Raw genomic sequence first — 26,513 nt, 5'->3', positions numbered from 1 at the left:
GGGGTAAATATGCTCACAATTTTCAGTGTGTAGAAATTTGCATTGAGGGGAAATTATGCATGCTGGCTAGTGGAAATGAAATGTATAAAGTGCATGACTGGTAGACTTGACAAGTGCAGCTTTCATCCATCTCAAATGAATAATTTTCACTTCCCTTAAACATCCTTAATCCAACCATGTTATCAGCGGGCATGCAGGATTCTGCCAGACTTTCTCCTTAACGGCACAGCAACTTTCAACTTGCCTGAGATTCTGCACTGCAGTTGCTTACCACATGGTCTTAGGGACTCACTCTTATCCTTTCCTGCTGGTTTTGTGGATCAGTAAAATTCCTTCAAAACACAATATATACATAACGCAAGTCTTAATAGATAGCAGAATGTCTCACTCTACCCTCCTCTGTGCTGCCTCAGAGGTTGACTTAATGCACTGTATTTTACCTCTGATTCGCGTTGGCAGAGAACTCAGAGGATGGTGTCTAAAAAACCTATTTGCTCGGTGGCCCTTTGTCCTCTATTTCAAATTTCAGTGACGGACCCTTCCATGCTGGTATAACGTAGCTTGGAAATTCATATGGCCGTAAAGGGATAGAGAGGGATATTCATGGTAAATTACTCATTTACAGCCCAGCATTCAGCAGCCTGACTTGTTATTTTGGGACCGTTTTCTTGTCTTCCCCACTGAAATACCCACTTATGATGATATTATATTGTGGCAAATGCTCCCCCCTCTCTATATATCCCAATCCTTTTAATTTATGTACTGACTGTAGCATATTTTCTAAATGCTACTGACAATAAACAATTGAATATGTAATTTGTGTTTATGCTGCTAATCCCTGTGATAGCCTCTAATATGAAGGGTTACCTGGCTATTTTCAATATCCACTTTCACAGAAGCCTCAGTTAGCGATAAGAATATTAACCTCATCAATTTCAGGTAACTTTCAACGCTTTAACATCTTGTCTTAAAGACCTACGTGTTAGCAGGAGTCTCAGGCTTGGCATTTAGTGACATTTTAAGCCTTTTAACAGAATCCAGACAGGGATTTGCAGTTTCCACCAAAGGAAAATAATTTATATCCTCCTTTCTGAGAAACTGTGGGTAGAGGGATTAAATGCACCAGAGAGATTTGTATGTGGTGCAAGTAAAACAATATTGTGACTCAGTTAATACATTTCCTACCATCTACTTTGATGCTTTGAGGAAGTCAGAAGTTGTTACTCATTGAGCTGAAGTTGGCTTTGATGCTTTTCTTGTTTAATTTTCTCATTTTCTGGGCTTTAAGTGTACAGGTCAGAGTGATGACAGCGCTGTGTACCTGAACTCTTCTTACAACATCGCTATGAGACACCTTAAATGAGTGTCTGCAGAGTCTGAGGCAATGAGGAGTCTCACCCAGACCAATTATTTTACATTCCTCCCCAGTCAGAGTCTCTTAAAACCTCTGGAACAATCAAATGCTTTCACCCCACTTAGAATTATATTTAAAACGTGGTAATGTCTAGTGCACAAAAAAAAAAATTAAATAATAAAAAAAGAAAAAAGAAATCTGAATGACAGTTTGGAACACAAAAGGTCTTTTCTGCATGTTGGATGGTTTGTGGACTGTGTGTGTGGTGGCTGCTGTGTAGTGGAGACATGCAGGGCTCTGTTCTCTCTGTGGGCAGGCAGCTTTGATGCACTGCTTCTCTTATCTCATGCCTGGCAAGGTTAATGAAGTGGTGGCACTTTTGGAGGAAGTAGAAATGGGATGAGTAGCAAAGACCAGAGGAAGCTTGGAGATGAAACGTCGTGCTCTTAGCGGCTGTAAGTGGCAATTTTGGTGAATTACATAGACAATAAGAAAGGCGGTTGTCATCCTCTTAAACACAACAGTCGTCTGAATCAGGAATGGTTGATTGCATCTCTTTCAGCCTGGTTCATATGAAATTACATTAGCATTTAGGCATCACTTGTAACTTGATCTGTCAAACATCTCCTTATGAGGCTAAGTTAGCGTTTCTGTGCAGCATTTAAGTCTGGTTTTGTGCCCGATAATTTTATGAATTGTACTCTGAGATGACTTATGAAATGCTAAACAGTCCAAGTTGTTTTGCGTCTTTCGTTCCTTGTTTGAATCAGGAGAGCTCATGTAGTTTTCAGCAGGGTGTAGTCTGTTCTGGCCCTTTGAAGGACCGCTGAAAACCCACCGTGCCTTTGTCGGTGGCAACAAGTCTCACTTAAGTGACAGTTGGCTTATTTTATTTGTAATAAGTGTCTTGGAAGAAGGCTCTTGGTTACAGCTTAAACAAAGGGCAGAAATGCCATTGTAATATAAATATAATAACAGGTGATGTAGTGCTAATGCTCTCTATTCCTTAGCTTTTTGGTTTTAATATTCCAATTCCCTTCGCATCTATAAGAGCTAATAGGTAAACAGTCCTGAATGGAAGAAATGAAGCAGGTCTACATGCCAATGAATTAGCATATAGATGAGTTCATCTCATACAAATAGTGCTCTTTTGCCCAGAACTCCCCGTGCTGAGCAAAGATCATGTATGTAAAGTATGCATGCAGAAAATGTAAATTAATCCATTTCAATCATCATTCAATCTAATAAGATTTTTTTTCCTCCCTTCTCTGGTTTGTCCCTTGTTGCTCAAATGTCCAGAAATGTTGAGAGGGCGGTCAAACTCTTCCTTGAAACTGCTTAATTGTTTAACTTAAAAAAAAAAAAAAACAATGGGCAGGAAAAAAAAACAAAACATACCCACAAAAACAAAGAATGATAGCAGATGTAAAACTGACATCAGTTACAAATAAACACCAGGATCATTTGCATATTGATCAGACAAAGACAGAATTGAGTTTGTGTGTATAAAAGCACCTCAGTGTTGCTGAAATCAAATAATGCTTTGATTTTTCCAAAGCAGAGATTCCATAAAAGGAGTGCCATTGACCGAATGTTTTGTATTTGATCCTCATTATTGTAATTCCATAAACAAACACCACCTCTGTGAAACACAACTGTTTGTTACATGGCTCTTGTTAATATGCTAAAAGAAGCTTATAGAATTGGGTCAGCTAATTAAGCAATTAGCTTATTTCAGCTCTGTGGTCAGGCTGTTACTAATCTATGGCATTATGAGCCCAGATCTGCCAAAACCAAGAGGCTTGTGTGCCTGTGTCTCCCATCCCGTCTGACAAAGGATCATGTTTGAAGTCATCCTTTTGCTCGGCAGAAAGGCAGAAGACTTGTCTCTGTTCACTAATGCACACGTTTCTCATGCAAATCCCTGGAATTGAATAGGTTGTTTATTGTCTAGCTAATATATTGAGACATTTATGTAGTGCTGTTGGAGTGTTTGCTTTCTGCATTTGTAGCTGTGTTAACACACATGAAATCCCAGACAGATTAGAGTTTGATAGCATTAAAGCCATGATGAATGTTGGTGGCTTCAAGCAGAGCCCACCACGCGTCAGACGGGGAAAGAGCTAGGCAGCGCGACTGTGGAACGTTTAATACATCAGTGGTGTAATTTGAAACTTTCTTTTTTTGTTACCCTGTGATAAACTGCCGTTGATGTAGGCCGTCACTTCAGGGTATGTTTGCTGACTGTGTATCTTAAACTTAAAGGATCCTCAGGGTGATATTTCCCAATTATCCAAACTGAAAAGACAATGAACTGATTAATTTATCTCTGAAAAGTATGCTAAGCGGTTAGCTTAGCTTTGCTATAGGAACTCTGTGGGTTCAGTAGCAGCTCTGCTCAAAGGGAGGCAGAACACACATGGGTCATTGCTGAGGGTTTCGCAGTTTGTACCACATAATCTTGTTTTACCGATTTTTATAACACTTGTAGCTACATGTGAAATCCTAATCCTACCATCTGGAACTTTTTTTGCTGCTTTGGGCTGATGCTAGAAGTGTGCAGAAGTAGATATGATATTTCTTTTAAAATGGTTTGATTAAATACATGAGCAGTGTGTAGTTCAGCCAAAACATTCGTCCATCTTCAAAGTTTAAATGCACAGTGTGTAGTTTCTGCCGCTAAGGGTCTCCCAATAAAAACAAAAGTAGCATGGTATCGTGGGAGTTGTTGTCTATTAAGCAACCATGTGTGCTGATGAAAATATGTCTGATGTAACTCAGGTGGAAATGTTTACCAATGAGATAATACCATTGGTATTGAATAAAATTACTTGGAATGTGGAACTGACAGCAAAGTGTGCCTTTTCAGTTAATATGGAGTTGTGTTTGTATCCTGGTGGATTGATATTTATTCTCCTTTATCTCTGTTTTTTGTCTCCACCAACATCTGAAATATCAGGAATATCAAACCGTTTAGCTTCTCAGTGCTTTACTTTGGGCAGGTTGTGTACACAGGAGCTTGTCCCGCCTGCCGCGACCGACGGCGACACTGTTAGTACACTAAACTACTGAGCTTAGAAACTGAAGCAATGGGCTGAAGCATGCTGGAAAACTCTGGTGTGCTGAGGGATACTGAGTTGATAATCCTCTGTGAGGCCATCACTACGAGCAGCCACTTTCACATTGCACATAGCCGTAGAAAAGCATGTTGATCATAGCCGCTTTGAAGTTTGATATATTAGAGTTTCTGTTTCAGGTTATATTATAGGCAGGAACACTTGAGCGCAACGTAGTAACTGGCAAGGAAGGCAACGCTCTGCTCTTCCTGATTGTCATTTGTGCTGTTGAATGAATAATAATTTTGTCACTTACAATAGTTAAAAGGTTGTGATGCTAGTGTAGTGTAGTATATTTTGATACTATAGTATGCTAATAGCATTTTGATGAGCAAAATCTGAGTGAGAAGTGTACCTAATTGAAGGAAAAGGCTTGAAATCCATTGTTAACGGGTCAGAGAGACACCACTTATGGCCCTGATGATGATATGCAAGGTGTGGAAATGCATTTCCAATCTTCCTGGCTTGAGCCCATCAGTTTCCATTCAGAAGTGTGTGCACTTGTTCATTAAGCTTATGCGTATCATCAACTGGTGCACTCATTCTATCAGGCAGATATGGCAGGGATAAAACGATGTGAAGGATGGAAATTCAAACAACCATTCTCATTTGCAAAGGTCATTAAAGCCTGGCATACATTAGAAAATCTGCTAATTATGAAATGGCTTAACTCCACATTCAGTGGGATTATGTCTACTCATTTAGAATATGTTGATCCCCTCCCTTACTCGTCACAAAACAGCTGATGTATGGGACTTGTGGCACAGAACTAATGTTCCCAGTGCTTGTCGGTCATCTTAACTGACTGTAAGAAGTCCATAAAAGTGGCCGTCTTGTGCTCGGCGAATATCTGCATCAACGCTAAGACAGACACAAGTTTCAGAGCCGCTGGAAAAATCTGTCGTACTGATGATACGTGGTTCAGCCGTTTCATCTTTACTTTACATTGGAGTGATTGAGAATGTAAAATATAGATCAACAAATGATAAGCACACTTAAACTGATGATTAAAATCTTTAAGCTGCCTCTTGGATCAAGTTTTTACCTGCGACATAAGCAGTGTACAGAACTTGTCTTGCTTTTCTGAATACAGAATAACAGTGTTTTACTTTGACATGACATTTTTCACATGCACTTACAATGTGCTCAGCAAAACTTGTTCTGCAGGGCATATAACAAATAATAAAACATGCATATATTTATGACTTCTGAAATTAATGCGTCAAATTATAAGACTTATACCTTTACTGATTTGAATTGTTTTGTGTGCCGCAAATACTACAGAACATACTATTTGTTTGTATTTAAAAATGTAAAAAATATATATATATATATATAAATGCAGGTTCTGAACAATTTGATTTCAGAGTTTAACATAACTATGACATTTAAGTAAAACAAAATTACAATCCATCCCCAAAATAATTTAGCAAACAGAACTGCAGAAACAAAAACTGAACACATGTAATTTATATGAAATTCTCAGTATGATCAGGGACAATTCATGACGTTTTTCTCCGCAAAACATCTCTGCTAAAACCACACTGAAAAGAAGATGACACATTGAGCATAAACATTTTAATTCTTTATGTTATTAAACTGTATAAAATGTTATTCTTTACTCCACTAGTCACTGTAATTGATCTTAAATGGGTTGACTGACTAACAGTCAATAAGTGAGGAATTACTTGTTACTCTGCCACTGCAAAGATCAACAGTTTTCATCATTTATCTGTCTTCTTTTCTCATGACACTGATTTTTGCTCGAACTGTATTTCCTAGGAACTGATCCAAGCTCTGTACTATTGACATTGTAATTCACAGTTAACCTAATGACTTACCTCCAGTAACGCTTGTTGCAATCCTATAATTGACTGAGAATCTTCCCGGAGAATTTACTTTAGAAGATTGAACCTCTTACATGAATCGGATGCACACATTGTCACAGACCGGACCTTTCAAAATAGCCTCCACATTGTAGACCTTGTTGGATCAAATCACTCTGAATTTGGTCTATTTAATAATCCAATTGCCAATTAAGACAGGCGGCAGTGCTTAGATCTATAAAAGGTTAATAAGCCTCAGCTGCAGTGTGTTTCTCTTGGGTAAATGTCACTTAGACGTAGGCCACCGTGGGTCAAGATCTCCCTCCTGATCTAAATTTAATCACATAGCATCGCCTGGCCCCGTCCTAACCCTCATTAGTCCTTGGCTTGTGCAGGAGTATGATCTGCCCTGTTTTTTAGCCCTGGCACTCTCATTCCAGCCCCTGACTCTGACCCAGACTTGCCATCAGCCAGCAGCATCCACACATTCACAAAATTGAAGCCTAGACCAAGTCCAACAGTAGTCTGTGGATCTACAGTAAATTTGCATGACATGTGAATGTGCAGGAGTGTCTTGCACCAGGGGATGCCATGAAATTTGCCCATGCCATCATATGGTGCGATCTGTTGGCTGAGCTGTCACCTGATGCGGGCCCGTGCCACCTGTCGGCCTGCCCCACATAATGACAGAATGACCGGAGTGATTCAAGCAGCCGTCTCATCTTAATTATCTCCTCAGAGTTTAATTAACTAGCTCATCTATTGGCCAAAAGAACAGGGGAGGGAAAAAAAAAAAGCAGCACTGAATCACTTCAAATCACAGCCACCGAGACAGAACGGATCATCGTAAGATTATTGTTTTGTTTAAAGCTGTTCGAAACGCACGAGGTGCATCGTAACGAATAAACCCTGAGAGGCTGTGGGTGATTAGAACGGATACATTTCCATATTGTTTGTGGGAGTACCGGAGGGGAAAGCACTGTCATGCACTCCGTATGTGTTTTTGAGTGTCACTTATTTTACTGCTGCATGCTGAAAAGATGTCATGGTGTAAAGAGTCCATATGGAACAGAATGCAAAATCATTTAGCTCCGAATGTTAATACGAATTATGTACAAAATGGGTAATAATTCTTCTGCCCTACAGAAATGATTAACATAATTCTGATAAATAGGCAGATGGCAGAATGTGTGAATTGAGGTAGATTTATCTTAATTAATATCTTGAACCTACTTGGAGAAAGGTAAATGGCTCCACCGGGGCCAGAGATGTTCCTCTGTCTTGTGTGTGTATCTTTCTCATGGCCTGACATGTAGTAGTGGCCTGAGGATATTAAGTTGCTCTCCAGGTATGCATCAAACCCAGGCAGCCTGCTGATAATGAACATATACCCAGGCAAGCGAGCGAGCAAAAGCGTGTGCGCACACACACACACACACATGCAGATGGATACACACCCCAGCACATCCCCCACTTTTACAACACATACACACAGAGAGAGAAAAAAAACATTTAAACAGTTTTTCCTTCTCTCAGCTGCAATGAACTGTACGAGGCTAACATTCATCATCATTTTCCTGTGAACACGTTCCTATGAGCTCAAATCTCCCTGCTTTATGGCTGGTGTCGAATAAAGTGTGAATTTCTTTTACTCATCACAAATTAAGGCAATTAAAATGTTAATTATTACAAGTAGAAAAGGGACAAAGGAATTCAAATAAATTGATGTATTGACGTTTTTTTAATTAATTCATTCGGGTTCCTACTGTGTTGGATAATTATGCTTAAGTGTTTAATTACATATTTTGATGGGATCCTCAATTACTCTGGCTTAATAAAATATCATTAGCCCGTCTCCCAGGTTCTAAGCTGTGGAGACATGCGGTATTAGTCAATGTATTTAAATAAAATATTGGATTACAATCTGGTTGGCGATATGTGGCAGGTCTCCAGCCCTCAATCTCCACTAAATCTCTGTTAACCTGGAAGCAACTCCTCACATCAAAGTTTGACACAGCAGCAAACAAACAATGTTAAATTTACATATTAATTAGTGGCAGGCTATCAGCACGGCTGATGAATTCAAATGTGTGGCCCTTTTGCTGCGGCTTCGCAGTGATCCACTTCCACAGTGCCGCCTTGCGGAAGGCACAGCACTCAACCCAGCAGAACAATGAGAAATTACCTAAGACCTAAAGGCCAACCAAACCCTCCCCATCACCGACAGGTTTTATTACATGGCGAGTGTAAATATTCAATATCTTTTCACTGACTGTGTGTCTTACAAATCAATTTGCAATGTCATGACATCAGCTGCAAAATATGCAAAGCACAGATAAGTACCTAGTTGTCACCCATCCAGTGTTGCTCAGTTAACCTCCTCTGTCAAAATGCACATAAGAAACGATAGCTGCCAGCTGGTTGCTGTATGAATTTATCTCGTTTAAATCCTCTAAAGGTTATTGTCGTTATGCAAGTGATCCTTCAGTTTTTCGGCTCTGTATTAGAGAGCAATGGAAGCGCGGAACATGTTTCCACTGTGTATTCTTTAGGCTTTACCACTTCAACATGTATTTCTTTATGTGTTTTACATCTTCTTGCTGGGAACAAGGATCCTTAGCAATGGCTCTGAGGCAAAATCCTATAATTAGAACACAGTTCAGTTGGTTAGCAGGTAATTTACCTTTAGGGAGAGAAGTCTAATTATTGTCTTTGAAAAGCTAATTTAGCGTCAAACACTTCAGGTGTCTTTTCTCCTCTCTCCAGCAAAGGGAAAGGTATCCTGAAGCACTTTGGAGCAGGAGCCATCTCATGCGCCTGGTGCTGTTACCTTTTTTTCATGCTTATATGGCTGATTCCTAAAGAAGAAATTGGGAGCTAGAAAAGCAGTACAAAGCGCCGTATTCCTTTGTTTTGTTCAGCAGGTGTGTGGGTAGTAAAGCACCACGCCTTGTCCCGCCGATAAATGCTCTAAGCAGGCGGACCTGTTTTCTGGCAGATGGTGTTTGTGAGTGACACTGGTTCCCAGCAGAAGCAGGCCCAGGGATATGATCACAGTGGAGTCTCTATAGAGCAAACTAGCCTGGTTACCTGACGGCATATGCTCTGCTGTGGCCTACACCTGCTGAAAGATGGCGTTTACACCACAGTCCCTGGACTCCACCTCCGAGAAGACTGTTAATCACAGCTCACCGCTCATTCAGGCACTTTTAAAAGCAGAAAATAACCGAGTAGCCAGGGGGGTTACTCACTTGAACTTGCATTGCGCTTTTTTGTTAGTCAGAAAAGAGACTGTTGGTATCATTACCACAATATTTGACAGAAGTTGCTCACCAGTGGACTAAAAACATGCAGCAACTTGGACACCACCTATATGTGTCTGCATTTGTTAGTCCCTCTGATAGCACCCTAGGAAAACGACAGTCCCAAGGCTGATGAAACATGAGCTGTGCCCCAGTTGCAGACTGCATACAAATAGTTATCGGGCTTTGTAGTATGTTCCCACTGACAAAGTGACAAGATAAAAAATGTCAAGTCAAGTAAATGTGCAGAATAAAAACATTTGATTTTTAAATGTGCTTTTGATGGAGAATATTCTCCCGTGATATGATGCGCAAAGACATTGGAGGCGTCAGTCACAGCAGCAAAATCGCAAAAGAAATTAGGACAAGTGGGAAGACAGTAAAATATATGACAACAAAAAAAGCAGTCATCTTTAGATAAATATTAGGACATGGATTTCAGCACTTCATATTAATGTAAACGTTCATGCACTTCTGGCATACTAACTGCAAAAATAGTATACATTGTGAAAAAAAAGGATTGTACAAGTTATCAGGATGCAATCTTGTTTAAATGAAACCTCCTGCTCTCAAGAAGTTGGGAGGGTGGATAAATAAATAGATAGATAGATACTTTATTGATCCCGAGGGAAAATCAAGATAAGCCGTTCAAACTACCTCAGCTATAGGCTCCTCTCATTAAATCATCCCGTATTGTACTAAATGACTCACAGAGTTCTAAATAGACAACGCTTTGTGTTGGTTATATGTTTACATTTTTATTGCGTGATAAATTAATCAAATTTATGGATAGCTGAACTAAATGTAACTATGAAGCTACGGCCGCAGCTTCCTCTGGCTCTGACATTGTTTATCCCTCACTGCTGGTAGATTCCAGCCACACCAGCAGGGACTGAAGGACAACAGTGTCCACAGCCACAGGGATCAGTAACAGGTCCACTGCTGAAATATGTGCAAAGTGTCAATAGTGTGGAGCTCCTCTGTCCAACTGGAAGCCACTGAGCTGCTAAAACAGAACTGGTGATTAGGACACAGTCACCCCAGTCAGTGCCAATTCAGATGTCTTAGCTACCCTGGGCACGGCAGTTTGATCTGCCTTGCTGTCATTGATTCACAAGGCTTCCAGCTGGAGCAAAGATCCCCATTGAAGCGTGAGATAGAAACCTCTCCATCTTGGCACATCTTGGCTGGCTCAATCCCCTGCAGGCCATTAGGGATAGAATATGTTGTTTTCTATTTTTTTCCTCTGGAAGAAAAATACAGTCTGTCTTCATGCTATAACAGCCATTACTTAATTGTGCCGGATTTTCCGAGCAGAGTGTTGCTTTAATTAAGCAGCTAATTGCAATGTAGCTCTTGATTAGCTTTGGGGGATGGGAATGTTCAGACAGGCTGATACGTTGTGCACACTTCAGAATCATTTACAGAAATTGAAGCTAATTTCGCTCTCTGTCTATTGCTGCATTAATTTAATTTGGGTTGCTTTTAGCTCATTAACACTTCTAATTAATACGTTGACATCACTATTAAGATGTCTCTTTGAAATTGGTGTCTCCTGATAATCAGGATGGAAGAGGCTGACGGATGGGGTGAGAAGCTGACTGAGGAAAAATGTAGAAAACACCTTCAGACTGAAGGGGAGAAGACACCGTCCTCATTTATACACCTCTAATATTGTATCATAGTGGACACTAATAGGAGGCTGTGGCAGGTGACTAAATTGGAAATGAAAGGAATGCTGATTGTTTTAAAATTTGATTGGGGTTACTCTGTGTGTGTGTGTGTGTGTGTAAGTCTCATGGGAGTTGGGGGTGGAGGTGCGTCAGGGCCAGATGCCATACACAGCTGAAGATCACGCCTGAGTAACTGTGTGTTTGGGTTTGTCATTTTAATGAGCAGAATTTAGTGACTACGGGCTGGTAACGCTGCGTGAGAAGCCCCATTACATTACCATCACTTTAACCAACCTCCATTCACTGGTACGTATTATGTTGTAGGATATTTTTGTTGTGTAATTATAGATAGAAAGACGCATTTTTTTCGAATTAAATCCTGTGTGAATTTTGGTATCTGCTAATTCTCTGTAATTCTTTTTCTGGGTGGCAAAATGTACTCCCTGTATTGTGAATTTCTAGTCTTTACGTTGCTATGAAAATAAAAGCAGAAATTCAAAAAATAATCTTAACAAATTAACCTTTTTTAAAATCCAAAACAGTGTACAGCCCCAAAATTTATACTATACGATATTCATCCATTAAACGGTAGTCTGTCATTGAAATTACAGCTGAATTATTCGGACCATTACCACAATGAGTTTAAAAATGGCAACCAACAACTCGGTCATGTGCCCTAAGCAATATAATGCCTCTCCGATTGACTTTCACTCTCGTTGTCTTCTATTAGGTTCCATAACTTGAGAAATAAGCATTGATTGAGAAAGGATTCAGTTATTTGGCATGCCGATCAATAGAGGACCTTGTTTTCCTGTGAAGTGCTTTCTTTGCTGAGTATTCCTGAGGACAGGCCACACTGTAGGAAAGCCTTCTGTTTAGCACTTCATTAAAACTGCCTCTAATAGGAGCCACCGGGGAGATGCTCCCTGCATCGTGTGTAAAAGCGATCAACATCTGCATCAATTAACCCCTTCGTCCCCACGGGGCCCATTAGGAAGAGGAACACCCTTTAAAGCTGCATATGGTTTTAACTCACAATGGAGAGTGAACAAATATAATTGCTTGTTTGCTTTAACTTTTTTTTTCTTCTTAGTTGTTTGTGTATTTCAAGAATATGTTCATCTAATATTTTTCTAAATTGGACAAACATATGGAACTGGAGCAGCTGCAGCTCACTGTTTCTCCAGTCGTGAACTAAATACAGAACAACTGAAACAAGTTGAGTAAATGTGACACTTAAAGTAAAGTTAGTTATTGTTGCAGACTGATCTCTCAAACTTTTATACAAACTTATTATTGTTTATTGTAATAAGTCGAGCATTATTTCCCAGAGTAACGGCTGTACTATAAGTGACATCCAGTGTTCACTTCAGTTCAGTGTTTTCTCGATCAACAGACAGATCCAATTAGAGAGCAGCAGCGATGTGGACACCTGAAGTCACTATTGGCAGAGGATGTAAGAGTAGTATTTATTAGTAAGAGTTTTACCAACAAAATATTTGTGGAGCTGCTGTTTTTTTTAAAAAAAAAACAAAAAAAACCCCAAAAAAAACAGCTATATAATCACACCAAGACGATTAAAAAAGATTACGTTATGCCAAATTATGGCATTTTGTAGAGAAAGACTGAAAAGTTTATCTGTATATATAACAATTAAAGTCTATTTTTTATTTAATATACTGAATACTGAATTACTGAATTATATATGTAGATTGTAACACATTCACAGTTCACAGATATTAATAGAGCATAATTTACAGGAAGGCATCATTATGTTGTAGCAGCGCACCATTTCAACTTCAGATGGTTTGGGAAAATTTCAGTGAGAACATTTGCCTAATTAGACACAACTTGTTTAATTTGGAGCTCAATGCAATATTATGTTTAAACTGGGAGTGATTCTTTGCAAAATAAGTGACATTAAACTGGAGTCAGCTTTTCAGCACCCCTGTGTGATTAAACTGAATGAAATTTATATATATATATATATATATATATATATATATATGTATAGAGAGAGAGAAGGTTAATTGCACCCTGTGCCAAAAAAGCAAAAAGTTTATCCCATTCCCATTGGAAAATAAGAAAGGGATGCTTCTCTCATCACCTGTCTACAAGTGTTTATCCCTCAGTAAACAACGACAGCTGTGCCCTGATACGTTTAACAAACCCCAAACCAAATCAAGAGTAATAAAATCACTCATTTTGGTTAATGAGCATATTAACAGCAGAGGTAGTGTTTAAGCACAAACAAGAACAACAACATTAATAATTGCAACTCTCTAGTGCCTGGCTGATGTAAGCTTTAATAATTAACAAGTCTTTGTCTTATCCCCTTGAGGCTGTATTCCTATTATCAAACTAAGTTACAAACGAGTAATTACGCTGTCACTGAATGGTCACAACTGTTTACCCGGAGAATGTCCCCTGGTCCACTTTTAATACCTGCTTTCAATCTGCACATATCCATCGTACCTGACAGATGCCCCAGTTAAAGGCGAGACGTGGCATTTCAACTTATTTATTTCACTTTTTCTCTTCTTATTAGAGGATTACTCCTCTTACCTCCTGTGTTTACATATTAGTGCTAATCCAATTGAGTCAACAAGGGCACTTAGTGCAGGCTATGAACTGAGTCTGAGGGACTTAAAATGGGAGGGGAGGGGATATTAATTTGCTTCTTCAGATTTTAGGCTTCCAGGGAAAATAGTTTTGAACATCTGCTATGACAAATGAAGCATTGCGAGGGAGCATGTTGTCAGTAAGGGCTGCCTGCTGCTGGAGTTAACAGTTGGCCTGTAGAGGGAGCTCCCGTTTGTGAGTCTGTCTATGAACTGCACTGGCACTAATGTAAACTGCATTGTGTAAATTTGTGGATTTTTTTTTTTTTTTTTTAAATAGCCTTTGGGGAAACATACAGTACAGCTATGGAATCTGATCTCTTTCTACTGCCATCCGTTTCTGCTGAAACACACACCAAGGGACGAGCAGCTCGCCTCAAACCGCCCAAAGTTCAGATCTTTTAAAAGTGAAATACAAGTGATTAGAATAGGAAATGTGTTGGGTTTTAAGTTTAGTCTGGGATTTGATGTAGGCACAACAATTTCTAGTTAATGAGGATTCAGATCCCTGGGCTCTCCCTCTCTTCTCCCTCTCTCCACCATCATCTCCATAACATCAGTCATGATCTTTGACCTGAGGGCCATACCCCGTGTCAGCTGAAACTAATTAGCCTTTGATCGCTGGTGACTGCACACAACGCAAGTCACACATCGGAGAGGTGGTTTTTTAACATGGGAACTGGCTGCTACACTGGCGTAACTGCACAAAATACCATGATGTGGAGATAAGACATATTTTTAACTGTAAGTTATAAATATATTTATTAACTGATTTTATGTTCCAGTTCTGGCTTCATGTATCTGAATGGTAACATCAATCCCATTAGCTCTTGTTGAACACCATGCAAGGTCTAATGTAGAAGAATAGCCTCATGTTATGCAGAACTCAATTAATATGTCTTGCACTGTATCGGCTCATTATAGAGCCTGTATTTGTTTAGTTGAACCATTTATCTTCCCCTAATTAGTTATAGATCAATAAAGCAATTGATTTTGCAGTATGCTCAGAGATTCAGTGGAGGAGTTAAAGCATGAAAAATGCAATACAGCCAGACCGTTACATACAGACAGAAACATGACTCTTCAGATTTCCCTGTAGACTTTGCACAGTCAGCCATTATGTGTGTCAAAAATACCTCATGAATTACTGATTGTGGGGAAACGGCGTCATTTACAAACGCAAACAGTGTCCTACAATCCCATCTGCGTTTGGAAAAGTAGAAGAAGAAAAAAAAGTCTGAGCTTAATAAGGTTTGTGAGTGTAAATGATCTTCTGTGGCTTCAAGGAGGGTAAATCACAGCAGTAATTCGCATCTGTGGAGGACACAGAATGACATGTTGTGTTCTGTTGTCAAAGGTAGTTTTTTTGTTTTTTTTCTGGGCATTTTTATCATTAATCATTAGCCTGTCCCTCTTTCTCTGGGGCTCAGACATGATGGCAGCTAATTAAGTAGTGGCTGGTGTCAAGTACACTAAGACACCATGTTAGGCAGAGAGCTGCTCCCTCAAACCACTGACTTAAAAAGCATTTATTGTCTGAGTCTTTTCCCCCCCATAAACTCCTCTCTCTTTTTTTAAACCTATTTCTTTGAAATGTAGCAATCTACATTTCCTCTTTCCAAATTCTCCCGCTGCAAAATAAAGAGCGTTAAATTATACAGCATGGAGGGTTCAAACGCGCAGGCATGCAAAATGGTTTGGCTTTGTTCACAGTAAGCTGGTGGAAGACAAAATTTGGCACTATGAGTCGAGGCATTTTGAGTGCGGAGGGAAAAGGAGTCAGAACATAGTGTCATGACAAAATGAATAAGCAATTTTTTATTTTTCTTGAGAAGTTGAGCTGCTAATATTTGTATTTTATTTTGGTGTTTCTGGAATAACTCAAATTGTAATTGCTTTTTTTTTTTTGATAAAAGGTGCAGGAGGAACAATGAGTGAAAGGGCTTTGTGTGTGTAAAGTAACACCCATTAAAACGTAATTTGCACCTTTAGGCAGTTCATTAATATAGTGAATGGTAGAATCACACCAATATAGTCTGTCCTCACCTTAGGGCACCATCTCTATTCATCAAAACACACACACACACATTTCTCATTTTCACTAACATTAGTCACCATTGCTGAGCTAAGGAGCTGCACTTGTGAGACAATAGACACATGTGTGTGTGTGTGTGTGTGTGTGTGTGTGATGTCCTGCAGTTGCTGTCAGCCACCCTGAAAGGCCCGTCCAAAGTCATTAGTTATAATTTGGATGCTAAATAAGGTTTGATGTGATTTGTGTCTGTATATTAAAGAGTGCGGTCTAGACCCGCTCGATTCGGAAAGTGTCACGAGATAACTTTGTGATTCAGCGCGATATAAATAAAACTGACTCAACTTGACTTAAACAGTGTTCATGTTCAACACTTTCTGACATGAATTCCTGCCAGAGTACACTCTGCCTGCCAAGAGATGACATAAAGAAAATAGAAATATTTATCATGTATTCCCACCATTATTGTCATTTTATCAACATGCTGCAGGCATATCATAATTTCTTGAATGGTTCACATTATCATTTTGACTTAAATATCTATTTCAGGGAGGTTTTCACTTGAGTAATTGCCAGAGGCTGCAGTGATCCAATCAATCGGCGTGACTGAATTTCATACTCTTCACTGTTCTTAACTCTCAATTGCAGGCTTTCTCCTCAGTCAAGGCCACACATAAACAAATGTGACTTGTACACACGCACACCCTGAGGCCAGACCACAATGGCTGCAATTCTGCTCTCCGCCAGCAGATGACCAATTCTGTGTCTTGTCCCCAGTGGACCGTTCTGTCTGGGTTGTCCATGAATTTCGCTTTTCTTTTCATCACTCTCTGATGTCCAGCTGCTCCTGTCAACACCTTCTTACAGCAAGCAATTCATTGCAACATACTGGCAGCTGAGACCCCTGTGATGAACTTCAATCTGCCGTTTGCAGAGGGGGCTTCACCCTGAGTCGGGCTAATCAAGGGAAACACCCCCTTCCAAGAGGGAGGGCGTCTACAGACAGATTGAGCCCAAGTTACCCCGTAATTACCCTGCCACTGCCCCTCTGCTGCAAGCTGCTGCATCTGAACCCAGTCAGCAGAGGAACAGACACTTTGGTGATTACTTTCCAATCTGTTTAACAGTGAACAACAACAACCTATGTTCTTCCATTACGCTCATAAACCACAACTTTTTTCCCCCCCGAAAACATTTTTTAAGGGTTCAGAGCACCAGGCATTTTGTTATGCTTCATACGGTAACACAGTGCAAATGTCTCTTGCCGCGGGTTTCGATTATTTCCAACTTGGCGTAGTCCCTGGGGGGAAGTTCTCGGGGCTTTCTGAATTTTATTAAAGCCTCTACAGCTGATTACTTGGAGTGAGGTGCACAGGTTGGTGCATTTTAGGAGTGGAGTGGAGGCCTGACAGGGTCATGTTTAACATGTCCACAGGCAATCAATTCACCTTAACCCCTCCTGGTACTCCAGCCCTCTCCACCTAAGCTGTCCTTAATAACCAGGCAATGGCGAATTACTGATAAGGCACCGGGGTCTCTGACCTATATATCCCTCCCTGTATGTATTGGGAAAAATCCACCCTGAAAGGAATGTACATTTATAATGCATAGAAATAGTGAAATGAAACAATTACATTGCACCCATGTGAAATTCCCTTCGTTCTTCAGTTTGCTGCACATGGAGGATTTGTTCCATGTTTGCTGGGTGAAGCACTGGGCTAAATTGTCTAGACTGGAAATACATCAAGCACATGCAGTACATGAATGGTCGAGTGAAAATCAGTAAAATCCTGCACAAACACAAAAGGAAACACAATATTATGAAAGCAACAAAAGCAACCAGATTCTGTAAGGCTGCTTTTTCTACATTTACTATATGTGACATGTCTTGGAAATAATCTACAATTCCTCATTATGACGCTACATGTAATCATGTCATGGAGATAGTGATATACATATATATATACAATTTAATTTGTTGTACTGTGTAAATTCTGAGGGCTTCTGTGTTTTGGCAAACAACATTAAATGTTGCATCAGATATGTGATCAACATCAGTCAAAGCACTAAAAGTCCACTGCATTTTGCCACTTTACATGTTGTTAATAAGACTAAGTTAGATTATACTTCAAACCACACAGACACAGATTTATTGTAATGAGTTTTGTCTGGCTTATTTTACTCTGGAAATCTTCTATAGCTCAGTGGTTACACTGTATTTCTCTTACATGTCAGTGACCTCTGTGTAAGTTTTTACTTAACAAGCATGCAAAGGGTTCTACATTTGCCCTCATATGACAGTGACTAATTGCCCTGAGGATGCGAGCTGCTTGTTAGGCAAAAGGAAGATTCTCTTGCTCTTCACCCAGCTAAATTAATTATTTCTTCCTTTTCAATTCGCTCTTACCTCATCTTATAAAGGTTAGAAACCAGATATGAAGATTTTCTCTCTCTAATTGTATGTTGCTAATTTTCCATGTGGACTTGTTCTCCAGCTGTGTTTTTCAGCACAGATTCCGTGATTGTTCAAGACAATTTAATGTAGAGCAGAAATTTGACAAAGCATTCATTTGTCCGTAACAGTTGGAAAGTACTAAAATCATTGTAGTTTTATTCCGTAGTTTTAAGTTGCATTATTTTGTCAGTATTTTGATGTTAGACATGAAGTCATTTTTGTGGAAGAAAAAAAAAATCATGTGTGGCAATACCAGTGGCCTTTGCCGTGTTATCAGTTTCACTGTGCTGGCGTAGCCTGTGTGCAATTAAACGACTGGACGTTGTTTACATGTAAACTTCCTTACAGTGCATACATATCGTGCTTCTGAGATTTAGACTGACGCAATTCCTCAGTGAGAACTATAAAATCTCTGACTTCGTCTTAGTGTTTTATATCTTTGACATATTTTTGCTATAAAAAAAAAAGAGAGAGATTGAGAGCGTATTTGTGTGACGTAAAGGCGTGTGGGTAAAGACTCACTTCAGCTGCTTCTTCTTGATGTTTTGCTGTCTTGCTCCTTCCCAACTCTCCAGTCAGATGCTTGTCTTTTTGTTCCATCAGTACCTGTGCAGCTGTCAGGGTCGCGGCTGTTTAGACAATTAAGAATGTTAGACGGAGGGGGTTAGTGAATCACTAAGAACATCAATCTGGCTGGACATTGTGCTCTCACATTACCACCCTGCTGTTTTGGTATTTATGCCCACTGTTTACACAGAGCACACAGAGGGGGTCCTCCAATCAATGCCATTATCTTTGCTAATACCACTCGTGCATGTCCACCAGACTCTCATCCCTTAATGATCAAAATGAAGGTGTGCTGCTTCACAGGAACACCATTAATCTACTGCGCCTTCTTCCTTTGTGTTGTGTTATATAACAGTCGGTTTTCTGCATTTATCTTTCTTTTACAGGATCTGCTCTACTCCGTGCACATACAGTGTCTCAACCACCTTCCCTTGTGTTCAGCACCATTTCACCCCACCTTCCCCCAACCTTTACCGCCCCGTGCCTGTCCCTGGACAGGTTTCAGCATATAAATTTGAAAATGATTTGTCCTGCCCTCTTAATAATAGATGAGAGAGCAGAGTCAGGGTCCCTTCAATAAACTCCAACCATCGCTTTAATTAGTGAACAAAAAAACGGTAGGCCTGCTGAGGACTCTGGCTTTGGCTCTGTGTTAGTAATTAAAACTGAAACCACCAAAAGGAGAGGAGAGGAGAAGGCTCTATTTTTAACGGGCAGGCTGTTTGGTGCCGAGTGCCCGTATAAGGTTCTGCAATAAAGAGTGATAATGAAGGTGTGAGACCTCTGGGGGCTGACTGGGCGCTCGCTACAATGGCTGCTCTCACACCAGACTGAAATACAGGGAGCAATTAGAGGAGGCAGTGCATAGACTGGCCACTAGAGATTAGTTAACACCTCAGGAGCTCCGCTTCAGGACAGGCACATGCTTGTTTTCTTTCTCTCTCTTTTGCTTTCAAGATAACGCACTAAGGTCTTAATGATGAGATTTATTTTATTCAATTGTCATCTCAGACAGATTATGTTTCCACTGGTCTTGTTGCAAGTTGCATCGTTATAGAAAGTGTCATTGATCTTCTAGAGATTTGTAGTTTTCATTTTAAATAATTCACACACGTATAAAATCTCTTAGTGTCACAAGTTTTTTCGTCCATATATGGGCTTAAACACTATGACGCGTGCTGCCTGAGTTGGAGGAGACCTTAAGCCCAAGAACCAATCAAGAGGACATTGTTAATGGAGGCCACATATAAGCCGTTAAGCCAGTATATGCATAATGTTATTTAATTGGAGTCATAAAAAGCCAATTAACCCCCTTCCCCCCCTCTCTTTTCCACCCTCTCATTCTCTATCTCTTTCTCTCTATCAAATCACTGTGAATGTGTGTGACAGAAATTTGAGTATTGTACAAATTTACTTTGTTACACTAACAAATGCACTACTATTTTATAGCCATTTCTGAAAGCAAATTCTTGAGGTCTGAAATCAGTCCTGCAACATTCAGATGTGCGTTAGTTTCTATAAATAGGCAAATATAGAATGGAGTTTGGTCCTGCTGAAATATTTGTGAAAGGGGGAAACCATCAGCAGTGGAGGGCTCCATGTGATCTCTCTCTCTCTCTCTTTTTTTTGCCTTCTCATTCTCTGAATATACGGATTTTGACAATATATTTGCTCCCAGGAAAATAGCAACAGTGGGTCGCAATATTGGATCTGTCAGGCTCAGGCCATTTAAATTTCAATGGCAGTAAAGTGGGGGAAGCAGACACTGTTAAATATGATGCTTGAATGAAAATCTAAACCCTCCAATACCTCTAAGCAATGTAACTCAATGAGATGAATTAACTGTAAATGCCTCATTCTCTGTGTGAGTGTCTACCAATTTAAAATCTCATTATTCATATAAGATCCTGAACAAGGTGACTCTTAGGATAGATCGAATAAGTGAAGATAATCTTACCGGACAGTTTTATGCAAATAGGAAATGTATTGAATCAACTATGAGGAGAATGGGGAATCAAATAAGCTAATAAAGTAGAGTTAGGATGAAAAACACCATGAATAATGTTTCCTCACTATCTCGGCTCAGTGCTTATGCCACTGCCTGTGAAGTTACAAAGTGTATTAATTCAAAGGATGCTGTCATTTAATGTGCATTCTCTATAGTGTTTGGTGAAAAGTATTAACAGTTCGCTTCAATAAGCCTTTCATTGTCACTAAATCAGTGAACTGCTTAATCTCGGTCGCCGCGATCTTTAAATCATCACGGTTACAATATCTTAATATTTATTCTTAAATTGCTGGCAATGAATTCTCTGTGAATACTGTAATTTATATCTCGAGTGCAGGTAATAATAGCTCATATTATTGCCCTGTACCAGTTAGTTAGGTCTTTCCCAGGAAGACTCGAGACAGAGTAACCACTAATAACTGTTTGTTGGAGAGGTCCATCAGACAAGGATTGATTACAAGGCATCCCATTCAGGGCTTTGCAGGTCTGCACAAGTTCATCCATAATTCATAGTATAAATAATGTAACATTCATTACACAGAAAATATGAACTTTTGTTATGGTTTGTGTTGCAGACATTCTGCTTATAAAGCTAACATACTCAGTACTTTAATTTGTTCCTCACCCCAAGGGTGAATGCAAATGACAAATGCAATGATATAATTATATAATAGCCTCACAGACAAAGCCTGTAGATAAAGGAACTCTGACAAGGCCATGCGTACTATTTAGAAAGGGGGATGCATTGTATTTATTAACCTGCAGGATTAACCTTGTCCAGTAACCATACGTTAGAAGCCAGACTTGTTTACTTTTTTACATTTGATCACACGCACACACACATAATCTAAAAATAATTGCTCCGTTCTGAAAGAAATGCTTTGATTTCAGTGATTTGCTCAGCAGTAATGTACGCAGAACGATTCACACTTACTTTTAGAGAGCTGAAGCAATTTACCACTCAAAGAAGTCTCAAGAGAGAGAATTTTTTTTTTTTTTTTTTGGATTTGCAAGATTTATAGCAAAGACAGCTGTGTGTCAACGGCTCTGAGGCTACTGTAGGCCCACCCATCACTCCACATTAGAACTCCTTTGAACATAAGTATATTTCACTCCGAGTCGGTGACATGCCCGTGTGAATCTGTGGATGTGAAATCGCACACACTTGAGCACAACAGTGGTTAGAAGAAGATAAGCATGCAGGATGAAGCTGGGAATTATACAAGAGATCACAAAAAATTATGTGCAGTGTATTTTATGGGTTTGAACTAATTTCCCAGACAAAAATGCACATGCTTTTCCTTGGCTTCTACAGCTAATATGACCAAGTTAAGTTCTTTCCAATTGCAATACACGTTTGTGAACATGTGACGTTATTCTATGGCCCACAGTGCTTTCACTGCGGTCTCTCAGAAAGAAAATCATCATTCATCAAACCACAAAAGTAAATAATTTCACTCGTGCTAAGAGGAATGTAACATAGAAGGGAGACGGGGGTGTGAAAGTGAAGTGAGGTGAATCACAGTGTGCAGGGCAGTACAAGCTGTAGGTGCAAAAAAACCAACAAAAATAAAACATAACAGATTGAGCGAGGCTGTAAGTATGTCAAAATGAAGGGAAACCTGTGGTGAGAACAAGAAACCTCTCCTTCCTCTTCCCCATCAGTCTCCACTGCACTGACCAGGTCCATCTGGATCAAAACAGCTCATGCAGGTTCGTCATCTGCAAATCCCTCCACACACATTAGCCCAGCATCAGGCAGGCTTCTCTGGCATAAATCCTTCACAATGCTTGGCATGATATACTAAAATTAATTCACAATAACTTCTGGGCTTCATCAGCAGGAGTCCAATAGTCACACAATATGCTGTGAACAACTAAAAATGTTTGCACTTTGAACGGAGCATATTTTCTCTGCGCAGAAGCACTTCCTGGCTCGGCCATCCTGTTTGATTTGATGGATTATTAAACACTTCTGTCAATGAAAAGCGTGGTGAATGCTAATTTCTGAACCCTCCATCGATAAATGACCATGAAACCAGTGCAAATTAACCTCCAAATGTCATGGGAAAAGCCAGTGCCACAGCTATTACTGTATATGTTCTATGCAGGAAGAGCTTGGTGGCAGACAACACTGGATGTACTGGATATAAACACATATATGGCAACTTTGAAGGTCTTTTATATACATGGCACATTAAGCATTATTAAAGCAAGGACTGGATGGACTGATGGGCCTCACAGACTTTTCTGATGGTTCAGGCATCACTTCTCAGTCTCTCATTGTTGGTCGAGTGCACTTTGTGGATGCCTTATGTGGACCGTTGAAGGCAAAAAGTGATACTGAATGTATTGGATGTGAACCAGAAGAAAAGTTCTCCACTTTTCACTCACAAATTAGGTGCAATCGCTTGAATTTGTTGTGAATGTTTATTTACGGACTGTACCTTTTGTATGTTTCACATGTGATCCTGATGCTTGCAGGATTACTTTTGTGACTCGACAGTGTCACATGTTTGCGAGGACATAAACTAGATATTTTTTTTACAGGGTTTGTATCATCTATTCCGCCACACAGGAGCGTATGAAAAAAATGTTCTTAATTGTGCATTTTTCATGTGCACAAAATTATTAATTCATAGTCTCTTAAGCTGTGCTTTTAATATTGCTTTGTATTCATGAAAAATAGATTTGCTTTCACACAGAATTATGGATGCTTTCAGCGAATATTCAGTAAAATAAAATCCATTATGGCAAAAAAAAAAAAAAGTGAGGGAGATGCAAAAACTGTGGTTTTAATGCAACAAATCATTTGCCATTAACCTCACCTGTTATTTTATGGTAAGTAGGGTCTGTGTTATTCTAATAATAACTTCCAACAGAAACCAATCAGGTTAGGATCAGGCTGCAACACAGAAAACAGCGACACTGTGACCCTCTATCCATTACACGTAGTAGTTTTTGACACGCTGCTCTACGATGGGGCTTTTACATTTTGCATTTGTGATGTTTCAGCTGTTCCTGGTGTCAGGCCTGACCACACAACTGTGATGACAGAGAGAAAACAGCCCTGATATGTGATCCTGGACTGTCACGACGGGTCAGTACCACAGCTCTTTCAACTGCCGATGATACGCTAAGTCCTACAACACGGGCCAACAAAGAGGAAAATACATCTATGTAAGTCCTGTAAGCGTTGTAAGACTCTGCCGCTGCTGTCCTTTTCACTGCCAATATCAACAAAAATGTCAACAGTGAGTGTCTGTCAGCACCTCATGTCAGATAATCACAAGGAAGTGGGGTTTGTTGAGTTCGTAATGCTCACCTAAATCCTTCACTGGGCATCAAGCAGGGCAGCAATATTCTCTGATAAGCAGATACACTGTCTTCTCATAATATGATTATCAGTCATAACTTATTCCAAAACAAACATGACTTGAAGAATGATCATCAAAGGCTCACATGCATAGTGAAGCCCATGCTTCAGAGACACTATGTACTGCTGAGCCTGCTCACACACACACAAATTATTCAGTTGTTTATTATACCCTGACATTTAAAAGAACAACCAAGTGTATCTTTTTTGAATGTTAACGTCCGTGATTTAGGAATATGAATTGGCCAAATGTGGATTCTCTAAGATGTGCTCTTTAGAGTCATATCTGAGTGCAGAAGTAAGCATTTATTTACACAGTGGATGAGAGTCAGAGACAATATTAAATTTCTTTGCATAAAGTGCTCATAGGAATTTATTCAATAGATCCAGTGTTGTTTTCATTCTTTTTCTTATGGACTCTGAGTAGATGCAGCACAGCCTGAGATCCTTCAGAATGGGGAAGTTATTAATTTGGTCATATTGACGTTGATATCACTATAACGACTGATTTAAGTCTAAGAGAAAATCAATCCAAAGTGCATGCTGTGCTGGATGCTAATGCTTGAGTGTGTGTATGTGATATGTAGGTTCCTTATACGTTTGATAAAAGTGTCAAAAAAAAGTGTGAGATTGTTCTACAATACATGCAGATATTTCTCTGTGCAATATTATGCTGACATTCTGTCTGAAATGAAAAGGTTATTCCTCAGCAGTCATCTGAGATGCCATGTTTTAATAGTCTCTCTAGTAATCTTTGTGCTTCGCCTTCAGTGTTGTCACTCAGTTCTTCAAATCCTTCAGCTTGTTGACACTTCGGAGATCAGACACATGTGTGCAGATTATGTATGTGCATTGCTGTTACAGGATCTGTGATGCATCGCGGCGTATGACTGCATGTTCCGTTAAACCGTCCGAAGAGATGCCGTCCTGTGTCACGCAAACGCAAAGCTCAGGTATGTTCATTCTGTAAAACGGACGAAATTAAGTGACCTAAGAGTAACCAGCACGTGTAATACTGCTCCACAATGCAAGGCAGCTGTCTGGTTGGGTTTCGACTGGAAAATAACAACATGCACAGTTTTTGCTTAACAATGCCAAATGGAGAAGCTATGCAAAGCTAAATAGAAGATTTAAAAAAAAAAAATTTAAAAAAAAAATGAAAAAATAGGGGTGTGAGATCCTTGTAACCAAAAGACAAAATAATCCTTGCAAAAATGTCTTTTAACTAAGTTTTCCAATTTTTAAAAATAGATCTGATTTGTGTTAGTGCACTAACATACAAATTAATTACATTTTATATACAAACTGATGAAATAAAGCTTTGTCAATAGTAGGATGATTGGAGTGCTTTGTAGTACTGTGGCTTTGGATTATATCACAGGTTATAGAGCTCAGAATTAAAAGCGCCACAGTGCTCTCGTGCCACATACTACCAGGCTCAGTAAATAAGAGGAAGTTTACCACGATTATTGTCTGACACAATCAGAAAGAGTCCTCTGCACACACAGCCAGAGACAGGCTGATACTGCACAAATCAGCTTGCTAAAACACCCTTGTTAACATTTTAAACATACAGATTCATAAAAGGTGATGCCAGGGAATTTTGGACTTCCATTCCCCCCCCCTAAATCACACACTCTAGATTTGCAATTCCAAATCTAGAACATAAATAGAGCTTCACGGCAACAGCGTGAATCCAACTAAAAAAACCTTGAATAGATTTTGAATTTTAAAAGCGAGATCAAATGAAAATCACACAAAGGCACCAGCAAGTGGAATTGAAAGTGTGATACAGATGAGGGGGGTGTTGGAGGGGGGTACGGATGAAAACAGGATTAGGACTCCACAGGCCTGGTTCCCACAGATTGCCTGAAATGGGGAACAGATTTAAAGCAGGTACTGCGTGTTGACAGGTTTGGTGTTTTTCTTTTTTTCTTGCACAGGCATTTCCCTTTGCTTTTTTTTTTTTTCCAGCATGTCTTACACATTTAACCAGACCCATGTCAAAACCTGTTTACATGTCATGAAAAGAAGCGGAACATGTTCAAATCGGGTAAGCCATTGAAGAAGAAACTTGGATGATTTGACAGTTTGAGTCTCTTTAATATTGCCCACTTCAAGCAGGCTGAAACAAATGATATGCGCGTCTTTGGTTTAGCTGCTAGTCTGCTATTAAACGATGC

General features: G+C 39.6%; 1 long non-coding RNA gene across 1 annotated transcript; it reads left to right on the top strand.

The window, feature by feature from the left end:
- Positions 1-14,441: 14,441 nt before the first annotated feature.
- On the top strand, positions 14,442-25,342 carry LOC124073442. The gene is made up of 3 exons (XR_006845680.1): positions 14,442-14,636; positions 23,970-24,134; positions 25,195-25,342. It is a non-coding gene; the product is annotated as an uncharacterized LOC124073442 (long non-coding RNA).
- The last annotated feature ends 1,171 nt before the right edge of the window (positions 25,343-26,513 follow it).

Source organism: Scatophagus argus, chromosome 16 (genome assembly GCF_020382885.2).
Source record: "Scatophagus argus isolate fScaArg1 chromosome 16, fScaArg1.pri, whole genome shotgun sequence".
NCBI classification, from domain to species: domain Eukaryota; kingdom Metazoa; phylum Chordata; class Actinopteri; family Scatophagidae; genus Scatophagus; species Scatophagus argus.
Note: the sequence above shows the minus strand (reverse complement) of the source record. Positions and strands in the feature narration are given on the sequence as shown.